This window comes from Rutidosis leptorrhynchoides, chromosome 8 (genome assembly GCF_046630445.1).
Source record: "Rutidosis leptorrhynchoides isolate AG116_Rl617_1_P2 chromosome 8, CSIRO_AGI_Rlap_v1, whole genome shotgun sequence".
NCBI classification, from domain to species: Eukaryota; Viridiplantae; Streptophyta; class Magnoliopsida; order Asterales; family Asteraceae; genus Rutidosis; species Rutidosis leptorrhynchoides.
In genome coordinates, this window is record NC_092340.1 from 29,636,330 (window position 1) to 29,655,206 (window position 18,877).

Genomic DNA, 18,877 nt, shown 5'->3' on the forward strand with positions numbered 1-18,877 from the left:
ATCTAATTCAATCTCAGATACAATTACAAATTTAGTTAGAAGTCTAGATCACTTTTTATATTTTTCTTCTTTTTTTTCTTCTGTCTTCTACTCCTGCCCGAATATAATTGTTGACCATAATCTTTACTACATACAACCTTTAATCCAATCTTATTACAGCATCCATTGTATACTCACACTCTATTTTCCAATTTATACCAAGACCAAACCACCATAATATGATCATGGTTACTACAAGTGATTCTCCTGCACAAACCACCATGAACCATCTTCTACCACCTCTTACATCTTCAATTATCAATAAGAGTACACTCGAATACATTGGATGATAAAACCCCACAATCTCTTTTCTTGTTACCTGTCAAACTCAAAATCCATCACCACATTTTATTCTTAATTAATATTATATTTAAAGAATTCTATCGACAAATGCAAGAAGTTAAAATCAGATATAATAATTCAATAAGATACAAAGATTGTTAGATATTAATCAGATAAAGAATCGAATTCAGTTAGACATCAACATCAATTTTCTTGTTATTTTATTTTTACTCGTCCTTCCTGTCTCCAACTTGTTACCCGTCCAAATCAACTTCTCAATGCAATCAACCTGATCAAATCAAGTTGTTAGATAACAATAGCAATCGTACGAATCTGTTACACTTCACTCTCTGCTTTATATATTTTTTTTTATTCCTTCCTGGCTCGAATACTTCTGTCGACAACCATCACCACCTTTCTCCTTATATAGGGATATACATACATGTTACATTATAGAGAGAGAGAAATAGAGATCACCACAAACTACTACAACACTTGGAACGCCATTACTCAACAACTACACCATGTTACTACAACCATCATCAAGACCTTCATGACCCACGATCATTGCTAAAGCTCTTCGTTTCTGTTCAACACCATCACCCATTCGAACACCCCAGGTTTACTATTCGTTTCTTTTGTTTATGGGACGAAATAAAACACCATCAACCACCATGACCTTCAAATACCATCGAAACCCCTTTCTATTCTTCTATTGATCGCCACCATAACAACTACACCTTCGGTTCTCTTGATCAACCATAACCTCCGTCACCTTCATCTTCATTGAAACCACCACCATCGACCCTCAACGACCACCACCTTTCACCACCCATCAAACACCACCATCCACCATCATCGTGAGAACCCCATTGTTGCCATATTTCTGTTTCCACTCGCTGCTATTCCCGGTTGTTTTCTGCTTACTTCAAACACCATGTGTCACCATACAACCTCACCATAACCGAATCACTTCCACCCTCACCATGTTGACACCCACTCAAGAACCACCACCATTATTCACCATCCTTCAACTCTCTTAATTCTTCTAACCAAATAACCACAACCACCGCCACCTTTATGACCTCCTCCATTAATAAACCACTCTAAACCGCCAATTGTTTCCCAACTGCTACTTACGTTTTCTGTTTCAAATCGAGCCTTTTAAAAAGACAATACGGGTCTTATATTTATAGCCTAAAGTTGAAAATGAGTGTATTAAAGTTACTCCATGAGGAGCATTATAAAATGCGGGACACTAGTAAAGAATCCAAGCTTTATGGTCGACAACCTCTAATGAAGAAATACTCCACTCCACTTACCTTTATATTTTAGTGGGTTACAAAGAATTTAGTCAATAAAGAAAGGTGCTGTTAATTAATGCAAGTGTAAAGTAACGGACCCATATATAAACATGATTCATTGCTTAACATACGCGTTATTTTGAATCATGGTGAGTCGGTGATAATGTTAATTTAAAAGGGTGACGTGATTTATAGGAGGATTACCGAAGATAGAAAAGAAAATGATGATTTTACCGAAACCCTTTTATCTTTTTATTATTTTCGACTTCTACTTCATGAATATGCCTGGATACCAAACTTCTTACATCGTTGGGACAGGTTCTTATTCATGTTTTTCTAATTTGGGCCGTGAAGCTATTATTTTGTTGTTGGGCCGATACCTACGGTTGGGCTGCCATTTTTCCATTGGGCCGTGTATTGCTTATTGGGTCGATTAGATGAAAATGGTGATATAGATGCATGATATACGGTGATGATATTGATATTTAGAAAGATGACGATTGATATAGATGAAGTTAGAGTAATGAAAAGTTAGATTAGGATTATGACATATAATGGGGTTATGTTGATAAAGATAGTATGATAATGATGATGACGTTTAAAAAGAAAAATAGATGAATGTGTTAGTGAGAGATTGTGATCGAAAACTTAAACGGGTTAAAAGAAATAATGTACCATTTAATTCAGAAAAGTAACAAGTGGTGTAATTGTTTGGATGTATGCTTGATGAACGGGAGGTCGCGGGTTCGAGCCCGGGCAGAGGCGGTTTTCTATTTTTTTGGGAAGCTTATTCTTAAAGGTAGTATATTTTATTATTATTATTATTATTATTATTATTATTATTATTATTATTATTATTGATAGTATTATTATTATTATTATTATTATTATTATTATTATTATTGATAGTATTATTATTATTATTATTATTATTATTATTATTATTTTTATTATCATTGTAATTAAGATTATCATCTTTATTAAAATTATCATTAATATCAAACGTATCACTTTTAGTAAAATTTTCATTATTATTAGAATTATCATTAAAAATTTCATTATCATTATTATCATTAGTTTTATTATTATTATTATTATTATCATTATTTTATTATTATTATTATTATTTTTACAAACAGAAGATATTTATATAAAAATATATAATTATTTCATATATCATAAGTATACTAAATTTCTAATATATTAACTAATATAATATTATTTATATAACATTTATAAATGTATATATGTATATATATATATAAGTATTATAACAAATCATAAAGATTAATATAACTATATATAAGGATATTAATCTATATATATTATAAAAAATATATAAACTTAGTTGATTAATATTATAATGTGTTAATATATATATTTAATATAGGTTCGTGAATCCGAGGACAACCCTGCATTGTTCAGTTCCGTCGTATGCATATTTTTACTACAAAATATCGTATCGTGAGTTTCATTTGCTCCCTTTTTACTAAATGCTTTTGCAATATATATTTTTGGGACTGAGAATACATAAAATGCTTTTATAAATGTTTGACGAGATAGACACAAGCAAAATATTCCTCGAATGAATTATTATACAGACAAGAAGTTCTGTAGGTTATTATACCGAATATTTCCCCCATTATATTATAGCTTAGTAACCTAAGAATTAGGGAATGGCCCCTAATTGACGCAAATCCTAAAGGTAGCTACCGGGTTTAACACCCCCACCCAGAATGTTCACTAGACAGTAGAGCTAGTGGGCGTGATGTTTAGTACTTCGAGGTTTATATATATTAAATAGACGAGAGGTTCTGTATTTATCATACTGATTGCTTTATGCCTGTATGTTTTGGGGATATTCTTTATGCGCATTATGTTAAGGTCGGTTACCAAGCAAGGTTATATATAGAGAGAATGATTTTTATACACAGGTTATGTGTATATTATTTTGTACACAAGATATGTGTACGGTTATTATGATTTATGAAAAATGGTTTCATACACAAGATAGGTGTATAGTATTTAAAAGAAATCGCATGGACATTACAGGTGGGTATAAGATATGGACCCATTTGTACCATTGCATGTTTAAACCTTGTGGTCTATCAAAATTTATGAATTTTATTGTTTATGATAAACTTATGAACTCACCAACATATTGGTTGACACTTTTAAGCATGTTTATTCTCAAGTATGAAAGAAATCTTCCGCTGTGCATTTGCTCATTTCAAAGATATATTACTTGGAGTCATTCCTGGCATATTTAGGTCAGTACCTCGCAATGGGACCAAATGTTGATGACTTCGTCCAGGTGGATTAGGACGGGTTGCTTCATAGGTCACAACTTATGAACTAACCTTAGGGTGTTCTTGAGTTCACTAATGTGTTAGGTTGGTTGGTTAGACGAGGATGTATATAAAATTCGTCGAAAACCGACACTCGAGGCTCAAGTTATGACCCCGCGAACTTTTAATTAAACTTATGGTTATAAAATTGAATCTTATGTTATAAATAATGATTGGAATTATAATTAAATTACTTATGATATAAAAGTAATTATTTTTAATTAAAACTTATGATATATATTTATTATATTATTTAATAATTACTTTATGATTTAATTATTCTTATAATTAAACTTATGATTAATAATACGTTTATTATTAATGAAAATACTTATGATAAGTATTAAACTTATGTTATGAGATTATTATATCAAGACGTATAATAAATATTATTTATTTATTTATTTATTATAAGACTTAGTTATTATTTAATTACAATACAATTTAATTATTAAATACTTATAGTTTAATAATTATATTAAAATACTTATGATATGATTAATAATTCATTATTAATTAATAATACTTATGATATGATTAAAAATTTATTATTAATTAATAATACTTATGTCATGATTAATATTTGATTAATTAATTAAATACTTATGTTATATTAATTATATCATTTAAAATTATGTTAACTTTAATAATTCAATTTAATTTAATTAAACTTATGATATGACATGATTATACATGTATGACCTTAAATATTATTATAACTTATATTATTAATATAATTTACACTTTAATTTCAATGTTGACTAAGTTTGACCAATGTTGACTTTTGAGCTGACTTTCGGTTGACTTTGACTTTCAGTTGACTTTTGCTGACTTTTCTAATTAAGGAAACTTTTCAAAGATAAAAACTTTTCTAAAATAGAAACTTTCTAAAAATAGAAACTTTTCAAAAATAGAAACTTTCCTAAAATAGAAACTTTCCGAAAATGGAAACCTGCTAAAAATAGAAACTTTCTAAAAATAGAAAGTACGTGTTATACGATGTCCTGATTATACCGAAACATACTGAGTGTTGTTCTATACTTATTTGCAACAAGTACTATAGTTATCATACTAAGACTTGACCTAAGTTAGTTATTTATATCGGTCTGCTTTATTTATAGGTCGGCGTTGTGATCATTTTTGATCACTTTACCATTTATTGTTCGCATTTCTGTGTTGTTGCTTCGTTTACGTTAAGGTGAGTTATAGTCCCGTTTTTCATACTATTTAAAGTATTTTTGAGATGAGATTACATGCAATTTTTGTTTTACGTTTAGACACAAGTGAAAATTAATTTAAATTATTCATTATGAGTTGAACGAAAATATTCCCTAATCTGGTAACTGTAATCACTGATTTCTACTGGTGAACGCGAATTCTATGGATAGATCTATCGGGCTTGACAACCCCATTTCGAGCTAGTCGCGCTAGCAATTTATAATCAGAATGTATTAGTACTTCGTTATTTTTGAAGATACACCTGTTCAGTGTATATTGTTGTTTGGTAAGGGTATGGAATTGGTTAAGTGGTTACCAGGTAACTCATGGATTAATGGAATAATATTTTTATGTTTTCTAACATTTAAAATCTTGTGGTCTAAAGTTTATAAGTTGTTTAAACCTATAATTCACTCAACATTTTTGTTGACAGTTTATTCGCATGTTTTCTCAGGTACTTGATTATTTGGCTTCCGCTGTGCTAGAGAGTCTGCATGCATGTTGGTAGATTTTATTAAACATTAACTTGCATTCTGTTTTGATACATTAAATTGTGGGTGGTTGTTGACTTTGTTTTGGTCAACTTTTGGTTAAGTATTTATGTAGAGTTTTTCTAAGCTTACATATTTTGGTAGGTTTCCTTTATAGGAAATCTTTTTTAAATAAAGAATGCAAGGTTATTTATTAAATTCATTTAGAGTTATGATCAAGCTGTGGGACCAAGTAACGGAGCCGTTAAGGGTACTTGGCGGGCCGTTATATTTAGGGTTTAGGGTTTAGGGTTGAGGGTTTACGGAGTAAACCCGAAAACCATAAACCCTAAACCCTAAACTCTAAATCGGGCTAAATTTAAAAAAAAAGTTTATTTTGATGTAGAACAGGTGCAATTCGAACAAATTTGGAGAAATTCGAACATGTTCTACATTTTGTTGTTCTACAAATCCGGTTCTACAATTTCCGTTCTACATTTTCAGCAGCTCTCATTTTTGCTCGAATTTCACCATTTTTGCTCGAATTTCACCATTTTTGCTCGCCCACCATTTTTTATTGCTCGAATTTTAACAAAATTGCTCGAATTTATTGATTTTTGCTCGCCCGCCAATTTTTTTTGCTCGAATTTCACCAAAATTGTTCGAATGTCACTAAAATTGCTCGAATTTCACCAAAAATTGCTCGAATTTCACTAAAATTGTTCTAATTGGAGTTCTAAGGTTCTCACACATGCTGAGTTCTCACTGGATCCCCCCCCTATATATATATATATATATATATATATATATATATATATATATATATATATATATATATATATATATATATATATATATATATATATATATATATATATATATATATATATATATATGGGCAAATGGTCCGAAAAGGTAAAACTTGACAATTAAGGCAAACCCTAATTTGCCTAAGCCCGAAAAGGATTTCGATTTTTAATCTGCTGAAGATAAGGACTACTATTTGAAAAATGTTAAATCATCGTCAAATTAATTAACGATCCGTTAGTCAAAATGCACGATTGGTCCCTACTACCATCAATAACTTCACTAATCCTCTTTATCCTCCTCATTCCCATTTGACTATTAACATGCAACAAACAATTTTGCAATTCACAAAACCCTAAGTACTCACATTTCGTTAAGTACTCATCATTTCCATATGAGTAGTAACAGGAGTTCTTCATTTTCATCATAAACTCAATTTCTCAAATCTTCGTGTGATATTTAAAACAAGATCTGAGCATAGATCTGAGTTCAACAACAAAAATCGGACGTTCGTGCATAATCAGATCCTTTTAACGACAACAAAATCATACCAAATCGGATCGTGTTCATCTTCAACTGAAAACTAAATCGATTTGAGCTTTGGAACGATTCAGATTGATCGAAAAGTAACAGTGCAGAGTTTTTTAAATTCATCATGTAAACTATCTGCAGAGTTGCAGAAGCTTATTCAAAGAATCGAACACGAATTTCGTAGTTGGAGTTTTTGATGAAAAAGTTAACTGATTTGATTTGGATTAAATTCAAGAGATACATGATGTTATAGATGACGATGACGATTTTCGAAGCTTCATGAAAACCGACCTGTTGTTTTTCATGATTCTATTAATTTGAAGTTGTTTTGGTCATTTTGATCTTCATATATGCTGTTAGTCGGAGGTCACAGAAGGTAATGCAATTGAAAAGGATGATGATGATGAAAAGGATTGGTGGCTCAATCTTTTAAGAAACTTCAGCGACTAATCGTGTATTTTTTACTAACGATCGTTAATGAATTTGACGATGATTACCTCAATTTAACATTTTTTCAAATCGTAGTCCTTTTTTTGAGCAAATTAAAAATCAAAATCGTTTTCGGGCTTAGGCAAATTGGAGTTCCCTTGATTGTCAAATTGGGTAACTTAGGTTACATTTTTTGGCCATTTGCCATATATATATATATATATATATATATATATATATATATATATATATATATATATATATATATATATATATGTATATGTGTGTGTGTGTGTGTGTATATATATATATATATATATATATATATATATATATATATATATATATATATATATAGTGAAGTAAAAAAAGTGAGGAAGAAGGGAAGCAACGTAATATCACTTATTACTTGGACGGGTGGTACCGCGGAAGATGCTACGTGAAAATTCATGGAAGATTTGTTGCTCCATTTTCCTCGTTTGGATTAGAATGCTTAATATGCTTAACAAACATTGTTTGAAGGAGAGGATATTGTTATGGTTTATCTGTGTTGGACTTGTGCAACACACATGACCATTTCTATCTTGATCGTCCAAGTATAAGTAGCGAGTCACTAGGCACTTTTCATTTTAGCTTGTCAATTGTAGTGTGTGAAGCACATTTCTCTCCCAATTCACTTCCTATCTCAGCATTGTAATCTTGGCAACTTTTGGTTATCTATAAAAATTGAGATTCGTTATGCGATTTCATTTCTATTTGTGAGATCCAATACTTATCTTTGTGTTTTTTCGATTTATTCCAAGAAATACATAACATAAATGAACCGAAAGGTTTCCATTAAATGATGGCTTTCATCATTGGTGTTTTGAATATGAATCGAATGATGAATTTCATCAAATTTTGGAGTCGGCCGTAAGCCTGTAGTGAGTGATGGTTTAGGGTTAGGTTTTTTTAATTTATTGAAGATAAGATTATAGTAATAGAGCAATACGTACGGAAGCGTGTTTTTCTTTTTTGTCAGATCGTTTTGAGTCACACATTTGTGAGGGTTGATGTTGGGTTTTTTCGATAAAAGTGAAGAAGCTGAGGAGTTGAAAACGTAGCCTTGATTTTTTTTATTTTATTTCTAAAAAAGAATTCACTCTGAAAATTACTCCGTATTAAATAGTGACATGTGAATGATAAATAGAGAATGACAGGTGTCATTTTTTCAGAAAATTATTTTTTGACATTTGGACTATATTTTTTGTAGACAAAATTGTGTGGATGGTCCATCATATTTGTATCAAAATGCACGGTTAACCTTTATTTTTTCGGTCTAGAAGACCATGAACTATCATCTTTCGGCATTAATGACCCAACCAATATACTTAGTTAGTTTTTAGACTTTAAGTCCGCTCACGTGCCAAACATGTAAGGGCAATTTTGTCCACACACATGTTTTATTTGCTATTAATGACAACTTTTTAGTAGTAGTATTCTTTTATATGTACTGCAAATTTTAACATTTAGAAGGTCTCATTTTTATATTTAAAACATATAATAAATTAATGAGACAGTCATGCATTTGAGTAATTAAAGATACTAGTGAAATGACCCGTGGAGTCACATGTTTATTTAAACGAAACAGTTTAATGAAATATTTTAGGTATTAAGTGAATTTACACGCTAAAGTCATTTAGTTTAATAACCCGACATATTCCGACTAAGAAACATCTCGTTGTTTTACCGACATATTGATATACTTAATTTGGTTGGAATAAATGAATTACATATATTCTCTCACCATCATCTTCCAATTTTCATCCTAATTACTAGTTTCCTTGTTATAAAAGTCTACATAGAACCTTATATTGAGACGTGTATTTCGCATACATATATAACGTAATTAATTTCGTAAAGAGAACTCATATTTAAATTTGAATAATAATATAATAATAATTAATGAGAGTGGATTTTTTTTTCCCAAAAAACATGAAATAAATAAATAAGTAGATTTAATTTAATTAGTTATTAATTAGATTAATGACATCACCTTAAGGGCTTAGATTTTTTTCTTTTTCTTTTTAATTTTTTCTTAACAAAAGAATTAACCTAATAATGACATCATCATTATAGGATTTTAATAGAAACTATGGAAGATAGATTACTCCATAAGAGACATGTGTGTTGCTACGAAAAGTAGTTTTGTTTGATACATTTATGGTTACAATTTGCATATTGATGGTTAGTACAAAGTTTATTTTCAATTATACTCTAAAGTACATGTTACTTTACCAAAGTTTATACGAAAATAGTTGAAATAAAATTTCTCTGAAAAATGTTTATTTTCAATTATAATTTTAAGTAAACAAAGAAAAAAAATAATCTTACATGTTACTGATTATGATCCGTTGTATAATAGTAATATATAGTAATAGTAATAGTAATAGTAATAGTAATGTAGTTACCTTTTTCAATTTTTTGTTATGAACTTTATATAAACAAAAAGAATTTTATCAAAAAAGATGTAGACCCAGACACGTACAACCTAAACGGAAAAAAGCTCACAACGAATAGAACTACAAACAATGAAAGGAACCACCAATGATCAAACCAAAAATACCCTACAATAAAGCCAAAACAACTACAAACAAACATAAACAAACATATAAAAAGAAAACCCTAGCCAATCATCAACCAAAATCAACATCCCTCAACCGCCTAATAAACAAAAAAAACCCAATGCAATAGCTTCAAATGTCGTTGACTTCAAAGTTTCTTAACTCCACTCCATGAATTTTTCTTGGTTTAGACTTTTTGGGTTTAGGTTTAGATGTTTAGAAACCGTTTCAAACTAATAACCTTAACTTTAACCCCCCAACAATCTTTAAAATACTTAGTAGCCTTCTTGAAAAAACTAGAGAATTTGCTTGATGTAGGGCTATATTTGCCTACACTTTAAAGAACCGAAGGGAAATCACTTTCGACATTGAGATCAAACGAATTACTAGCCTCCATCTCGTCCGTACCATGAACATTAATCTTCTCAATTCCGAGATCATTTTTAATACACGAACTCGAACCCGTACCTAAAGTAGCCTTGTCCTTGTTTGAATTCAAACTAATAAATAATACCATTTGCCACTCTCACGATGCTGCCTTGAACATGTTACAAAGAAGGGACATCAACAGCAGGGCCAGAATGGGCCAGCCCACCAGCCAACGGAGGACCAGGCCCATTAACATTAACACAAGAATCTAAAAGTGGAGCCGATTAGGTTTCGGAGACGACGTTAGGGTTAACCTCAGGCACCCCTTCCTCATTCTCAATTCTCACACACTGTAGGCGTACCTCCAACCTGAACACCATTAATTAGTAGTATCTATCTGTACACTTCGATCAATCAATTTCCCGTTGAACAAGTTAAGCCCTAAATTTCGAAACCCTAAACTCCAAAATGTCCACAGACTCAATCTCAGAATTAAATATACCTAACATACCGATCGAGATTCAAGTTGAAATCATCAAATATCTCCCGATTAAATCATTGATTCAGTGCTTTCAAAACAAATCAATGACGTCATCAAAAGCCCGTCGTTCATCACTAAACACACAGCGTCCGCCACAATCAGCAGCATCATCTCCTTGTATGGTACAATACAATTAGGACTGAAAAATCTCACTGGTACAGATACGAAAAAAATTTCGTTACCATTATTGATGATGATAATTTCCCCCAAAACAAGGTACCTGGTCGCCGAATTGAAGAGTATTCGGTAACTAGTTACTCTCACGGATTATTGTTTTTAATTTCTCGTACTAATGAAGATATTAATGTTTATGGAGTTGTGAAATGTTGTATATGGAATCCTTTAATTCAGAGATGCATTGTTATACCGATTCCTAATCCGTTATACTCACCGGTTGTTGGTTTTGGAGTTTGTCCTCACACTTGTGACCCCCTAAGCTTGTCAAATTTTCCAGCAATTGGTACATGGAGGTTTATACTGTAAGCTCAGGGGTTTGGAGAACTTTAAATTGTGATAAGCCTATAAAATCAATTACATTGAAAGAGACACAGGTAGTTATAAATGGGATCATTTATTTTAAAGCTTATGATGATTGTAGAAGAACGAAGAATAGAGATAAGATTACATGGAAGGAAAGAAATATGATCATAACATTTGATCTGACAAGTGAAAAAATTGGAGAAGTCTACCTACCGGATAATTTAGCAAATTCGTACATGTTGATACTCTCCAATCGAATGGAGTCTCTTGCTTTGCTTAATTTTTACCAAGAGGGCAATGAAACTGTTCATGGTGTATGGATAATGAAGCATGGTTTTCCAAACTCTTTTGAAAAATTGTTTACTTTTAAGTCATCTCTTCGGGTGCTAGATTTTACAAAGAATGGAGAACCTATATTGTCATCGTCAACGGCATCCAAAGGAGAAAGATTTGTAGTTTACAAACCTTGCTCTAAACAGTTTACCGATCTTGAGGTTGAGGTTTCTGAAAACATCACGAGCGTGAGCGCCGCGAGATCCATTACGGAAACGTTACTTCTGCTTGATCAGCCCAATACTTAAACGATACTGGTGATGATGATGATGTTGCACTGCCGTTGATTGACATGTTCCAAGGTACTTTGATTTTACTGCTGCAAATTTAGGTTTTTATACTAAATTACTAATGATAACCAAATTTCATATTTTTGAAAATATTACGCACAATTATGTATTATCTCGTTTACAAGAGAAGATGTTCCAAAATTTGGTCAGTGGGGAGTTAATTTCTTATAAATGTTAATTACTGTTACAATGTAAAGAATTTGTCATGAAATACCAGTTAAACTAGCCAGTATGTGAAATTATAATTGATAGCATATTAGCATCAACATCACGTAAAATGGATACCATAACCTAAATTTATAATGGATACCATCAGCATCACAAATGAGCACTTATTTCTTGTCATATAAATGATAGTACATGATGACAGATCAGGCAGTCAGCAGTCCATACTCCAAAGTTGCAAAAATGTTGCATAATTGACCCCTCTTTATTAATTGTCTGGTTAACTTTCTTATGTAAGTAGTAGTCCAATTGTTACTTTGCTCATGTCTTGAATTTAAATATACACTATGCTGTCTAACCATTTCATTGGTTAATCAACTCATTTACAGTACTTGGTAGTCATGAGTTACTATTATTGGCTTGAGATTTGAGAATAATTGTTACTAACATTTAGGTGTTTGTTTTGCTATAACATGTTGTCCTGCTAACAAATTGAGCAGCCTGAATACCAGATATATCCTCAGTTAATTGATTAGAATATCAGCACAAATATTAAGATTATTGTAATTTCATGTAATTGAAATTCCAAAGTGTATACCTTTCAACATTATTTACTTTTCAAATCAAACATAATAATCAGATTATGGGTTACATATGCGTAAAACAGACTCAAATCTAACACGTAAATTATATAGTCACTTGGTAGAATATTGCTTTAACTAATAATAACATCAATAATCAAATCTTATAAGCATTCAAAATCTGATAAGATGATTCTCTTTAATCCACTAGTGATCCAACTCAATATTAACATGTTATGATTGAGATTCTCAGACTACCAATTTGTTTAACTTTTCAGCTCAAGTTTGGGTAAGCCGGTCAATCCACTGACCCGAGTAGGGATTACTTATTTCATGCCTAATATGATGATTTGGTGTTCTGGTTTATCTTTTGTTTGGTTATAGTGGTTTTTGATGTTTAATTTCTATTGCTGGTATAATGGAATAAAACTTGAAAGTAGATGGATTACTTATTTGATGGTTCTATTTAGTGTTAATGATGGTTTTGACTTTTATAGTCAACATATGTTCTGTGTAAAGTTTGATTATGGAAAATGGCTGGAAATAAGTTGAACTGTGAGTTTGTTTGTTTGTTTTTTTTTTTTGTTTTTTTATTTTTTATTTTTTTTTTAGAGATAGGTGGATATATGTTGGTTTCAATATGTGGATGATTATGTGGGTTTGGAGAAGTTTGACCTTTTCAAGGTAATGGTTATAAATATGCTTTTAATTTGGATCTGCTGTCTGTCTGTTTAATGATGTTGAAAGATGGTGAATGTTGATGAAAAAGTGGTATAATTTTGATGAATTTTAAAGTAGTGATTGTGAAAAAGAAATTAGACAGTGACTTTATTGTAATAAGTTTTATCAATCTAAATTTTTATTTTTATTTTTATTTATATAACTAGGTTTTGAGCCGGTCAAACGGTTGTAAGAAAACATTATAGGCATATGGTTTTATAGACCGCAAGAATTTGTAAGAAAACATTATAGCTGATGGATATCATCTTATATGATATTTATTCTGAAATACTATGTATGTGCAAACCCCCCAATAGTCGGATAAGGTCCCAAATTTTCAAACCAGAAAATAGATAAGAATAGTAGATGAACATTTGTATGAGGGCAACAAATATATAAAATACATTTAGCAACAGTCTTGGTATGTGTACCCTCTCAAATGCTGATATGCATTTCATTCGGATAGAATCATAAGAGCAACCCTTTTTGGTGTGTGACTGTATGGTAACAACAGTCACCAATCCAATAGTAGAAAAGCCAAATGCGACTTACTACGTGTTTCATATTTTGTGAATCATGACTGTTAGTTTTAACAAAGCTATGATTTTTGCTGCAAGATCACCCAAGATAATAAGCCAACTACTTGATTTAAACAAATACATTTATCTACTTGCTCTCTAGGAACATCTCTCACAAGCATTCAGTCACGATTCTTATTTCCATCCTTATCTTCAAATGTAAGCACATACTCTGCCATGCAGGAGACCCTAAACTTGCTCTCGCTCAGACTTCCCCCTTCATGGTCCAAAACATTGACAAGCTTGACAAGTTAAAGTTAACCATCACAAGTTCTATAGCACTTGGCTCAATAAATAAATAAAATGCTAGCCAGTCGACATAATATGCAATGTAAAAGGTCACTTATAGTAACAACCAAAGGAGCTAATGACTTCTCAGGAGCCCACAATAGTGATCTTGCACCATATCATTAGTTAACTCTACTGTCATTCCATAGTATATTATTGAAAACAATTCCGCTCTTGCTCTTGTTTCTCAATAAAACTGAGAGCTACTTCAAGCATCACTACAAGAAAAATGATCATTAGTGATCATTTTTTAGTGATAACTTATTATTTGGTCACTAATAGTGTCATTTAGTTACTATTAAAAAAAATGCAAATTCTATAAAAAAGTAACATATTTAACCCGTTTTTCTATTTTCGTTAATCTATTTCATTTTGCTAGAAATAGGGGATTCTTTTCTTTTTTCAAAAGTTAATCAAAAAGAGGAGTGTCGTTAACTTTCTCTATTAAGTTGTATCACGTGACATACATTTGAGGGTATTTTCGTCCTTTTAGAATTCTCCCTCAACTTCCTTTTCCTTTTTATAATTCCCAACTCACCTTCATAATCGATGATGAACATTAAGGGTTTTCTTGATGAACTTCAAATCTTAATTCGTGATTCAGGCCACTTCAGTTGGTGATTTTAACACGAAAGTTGCTCAAAATCACTATACTAACACTCAAAAACTAGTATTAATATATGAAACTCACAGATTCGTCTCAATTGATTTGTTGACCATATGAGCATAAAGTTTGACCTCAGATTTGAGATGATTTTTCAATTGTTAAACGGGTCTAATTGTTGACGAGAATTAGATTTGTGTTTAGGAGTTAAAATTTGGTCTCAGAACTCGCTTTACTTCACAAAATCAAAAACCCCCAAATTTTTTGTGAAGATCATGAAGAACAAAGATGAATATGAACGAATCTAATTCTGGATCTGTTTGTGTACTTGAAGCTTTATGGTGTCAAGAACATGAAGAACAAAGTGATGAAAGAAACAAGAAACAAGAAGATACTTCTATTTCGAAATCATTCAACTAGTCATCCAGGTCCATTAAAATACTTTTATTTTAGTGATGAATCATCACCTGCAGAATTTATTATTATTATTTTTTTTATATTTTATATAATATAAAATATTGCAAAAAGTAGCACAAATCTACTAAGGATAATATCGTGTGGTTGTGCTTTTAATAAATATTTTTTTTTTTTCAGATAATGATAATGCTAAACTTTCATTTGCTCGGTGGTTGAAGGATAACGATTTATGTTTTCTTGAAAGAAACAAGAAGATGAAAGGAGAATGATAAAAAGACGAAACTACCTAACATGTATGGCACATGATACAACTTAGCTGGAAAAGTTAACGACACATCTTTTTTTTGATTAACTTTTGAAATAAAAAAACATTTTTTCTAGCAAAATGAAATAGATTACCGAAAATTGAAAAATGGGTTAAATATGTTACCTTTTTATGAAATTACCCTTAAAAAAAATTGTAACTAAATTATGATCAATATATAATATTAGTGACTATTCTTAATATTAGTGACTTAAAGAATAGTGGTCACTAAATTTTGTGACCAAAAAGTGGTCAATAATTTTGTGAATAGATTTAAAAAAAGTATTTTTGGTACCAAAAATCTTGTTTGAAATGTTGATTGTTTGCCTATTTTGCATTTTTAATGATGTATTCATTGTGATAAACTTTAGAAATATATATTCAAAAATATTATTCTTTCTACCGATAGCAAGTTATTATACGTCTAAAAAAATGGTGCATGTTCAAATCGAGTTATAAAGTCCATACTCGAATTATCAGTTTTAAAGACCAGAACTAAATTATTACTACAAGTTTCTTTGCGCAATTGACCACTTTTAGTTTAGGTACGTAAATATAAATAAAGTAACAATAATACTTCTCCCTAATAAATAAATAATAAGGAAATAACTCGTGGAACCACGAGTTTGTTTAAACGAAACAGTTTAATAGTATATTTTAGGTATTAAGTGAATTTAAACGCTAAAGTCATTTAGTTTAATGACCCGACTGATTCCAACTAAGAAACTTCTCGTTGTTTTTACAAACACTTTGATGTACTTGGTCGGAATAAATGAACTACATTTATTCTCTCACTATCATTTTCAATTTTCATTACAATTACTATTTTCTTGTCATAAAAAGCCTACATTACAATCTTTTATTGAGACGTGTATTTCGCATACATATATAACGTAATTAATCTCGTAAAGAGAACTCATATTTGAATAATAATAATATAATAATAATTATATTTATAGTTATACGTAATTATAAATAATAATAATAATAATAATAATGTTTGCTCAAAAATTGAGTATTTATATTTTTAATAATAATTATTAGTAATATTAAATGCCTTTTGAAATTTTATCAAAATTTAAAATACAATTATTATCAAAGTTTGTAAATGTATTCATGGAGTGTTTTGTATAAGATTGTACAATTTATTTTAAAGTTTGTATATATGATCATGTGGATGTTTTATTATATGGTTATACATAAGGCTTAAATATTTTATATATGATCATTGGGGTAGGTCAACTTCACAAGTCAACGAATCAATAATCCCCATCTCCAATGTATAAAAATTTACACACAATATAGCTGGACATACATTTAATCATCGGATTAAAATACTAATTTAGCTCATACATACACCTTTTTAATCCAATAAATTTCTAATTATTGATGTATATTTTCATTTAGCTGAATGCATGTGTGAACAATTACTCGTGATAATTAATAATTAATGAGAGTGGATTTGTTTTTTCGAAAAGCCTGAAATAAATAAATAAATAAATTTAATTTAATTAATAATTAATTAGATTAATGACATCAGCTTAAGGGTTTAGATTTTTTTCATTTTCTTTTTGATTTTTTCTTAAAAAAGAAATTAGCCTAATAATGATATCATCATTATAGGATTTAATAGAAACTATAGATGTAATGTAATATGTAATACTACGTAACTTATGATTAAGACTTAGAATTCAGAAACGTCGCTTAAGTCATTATAAAATGAGCGTTTTAGTACCCACTCAGTTTCATCATCCTTTGGGCCTAAATTTGATGTGAGTCGAGGCAATATCTTAGATAGTAGAGCATTTGACTAATTTTGTGAGCCATTAAATTCAAACTCTTGATTTCGCTCATTACGATTCCCCCAAAGTGCCCTCTCAAAAACCCTAATTCTCACTATCGCTTCTCCGATTTTCATCTCCGATGACTGATTGTTCATACATGTCATCTGTAACAACCTCGCTTTGGGCCTAGTTGAAATGACACATTTACCCTTATATGTTAGTATAGTGATTTTTAATAATTACGTGTTTGATAATTATTGTGTATGGGTTAATGTGCGTTTTGTGACAAGGGTCACAGAACATATCTCCTTTTGTGAATTGGACTTATGATGAATAAGTTATTAAAGATTTTGGGTTTCAGATAACTGGTAAATAGCTGTGTGTTAGATGGGAGAGCTTACCTTAATGTGAAGAAACCTAAATTACACATATATGTACTGTACGTTCCATTCCTTGCCTTTTTTAGAAACTAAACAACCCTAAACACTTATTTGCTCTCTAAATCTTAAAATCAAGATGTGTAATTCGAAGCTTGTGATTTCGTGCATATGATTCAAGTTATTCCAAGCATCAAACAAGGTAAACATAACTGAATTTGGTGAATTAAAAAGTGGGTTTGGGTTAAAATGGGTTTTGATGAATTTTGAGTTTGATTCTTGATTAATTGTGTTTGTTATGCTTGATTAATGTTAGGAATAGTTTATATAAGTGTTATGTGTTATTCTTAAGCCTTTGAATCGACCAAAACAAGCAAAAAGCGAGTTTTTGGGTCAAAAACGCGAAAACAGCGTGCTGGAGCTGTTCTTCAGCTCCCACACGAGTGACAGGTCACCCGCACGAGTGACCACACTTTTGAGGGTCAACCACACGTGTGAGGACCAGCCACACGTGTGAGCACAGGTCAGAATTGTGGAAACTTGTTTTGGTCATAACTTTCGAACCGTAACTCCGTTTTCGACGAATAAACTATCGTTGGAATCGTCTTGAGGTGTAGTATCTAATGATAAGGTTTTATAACACTAAATCAAATTTTATGTTGGATGGAAAAAGCTATAATTGCTGTTGTGTTGCTGTTCTTGCTCAACCGTGCGAGTGAGGCACTCACCCGTACGGGTGAGGTGTCCAACCGTGCGTATGAGCTACTAAATCATACGAGTGGACTTTAAAGTCACTCGTGGGTGTATTTTGTCAATCTTACGAGTGAGGATACTCATCCGTACGAGTGAGCTGGTCAGTCGCACGAGTGAGACCCCACCCGTGCGAGTGATAGGGTTTGTATGGTCGGGTCAAGTGCAATTCTGGCCCATTTACTATATTGCTGTGATATTAATGCTAATGAGTAATTTGATTGAAAAGTGTACTAACTAGTGAACTGATATTCTCAGGTGATAA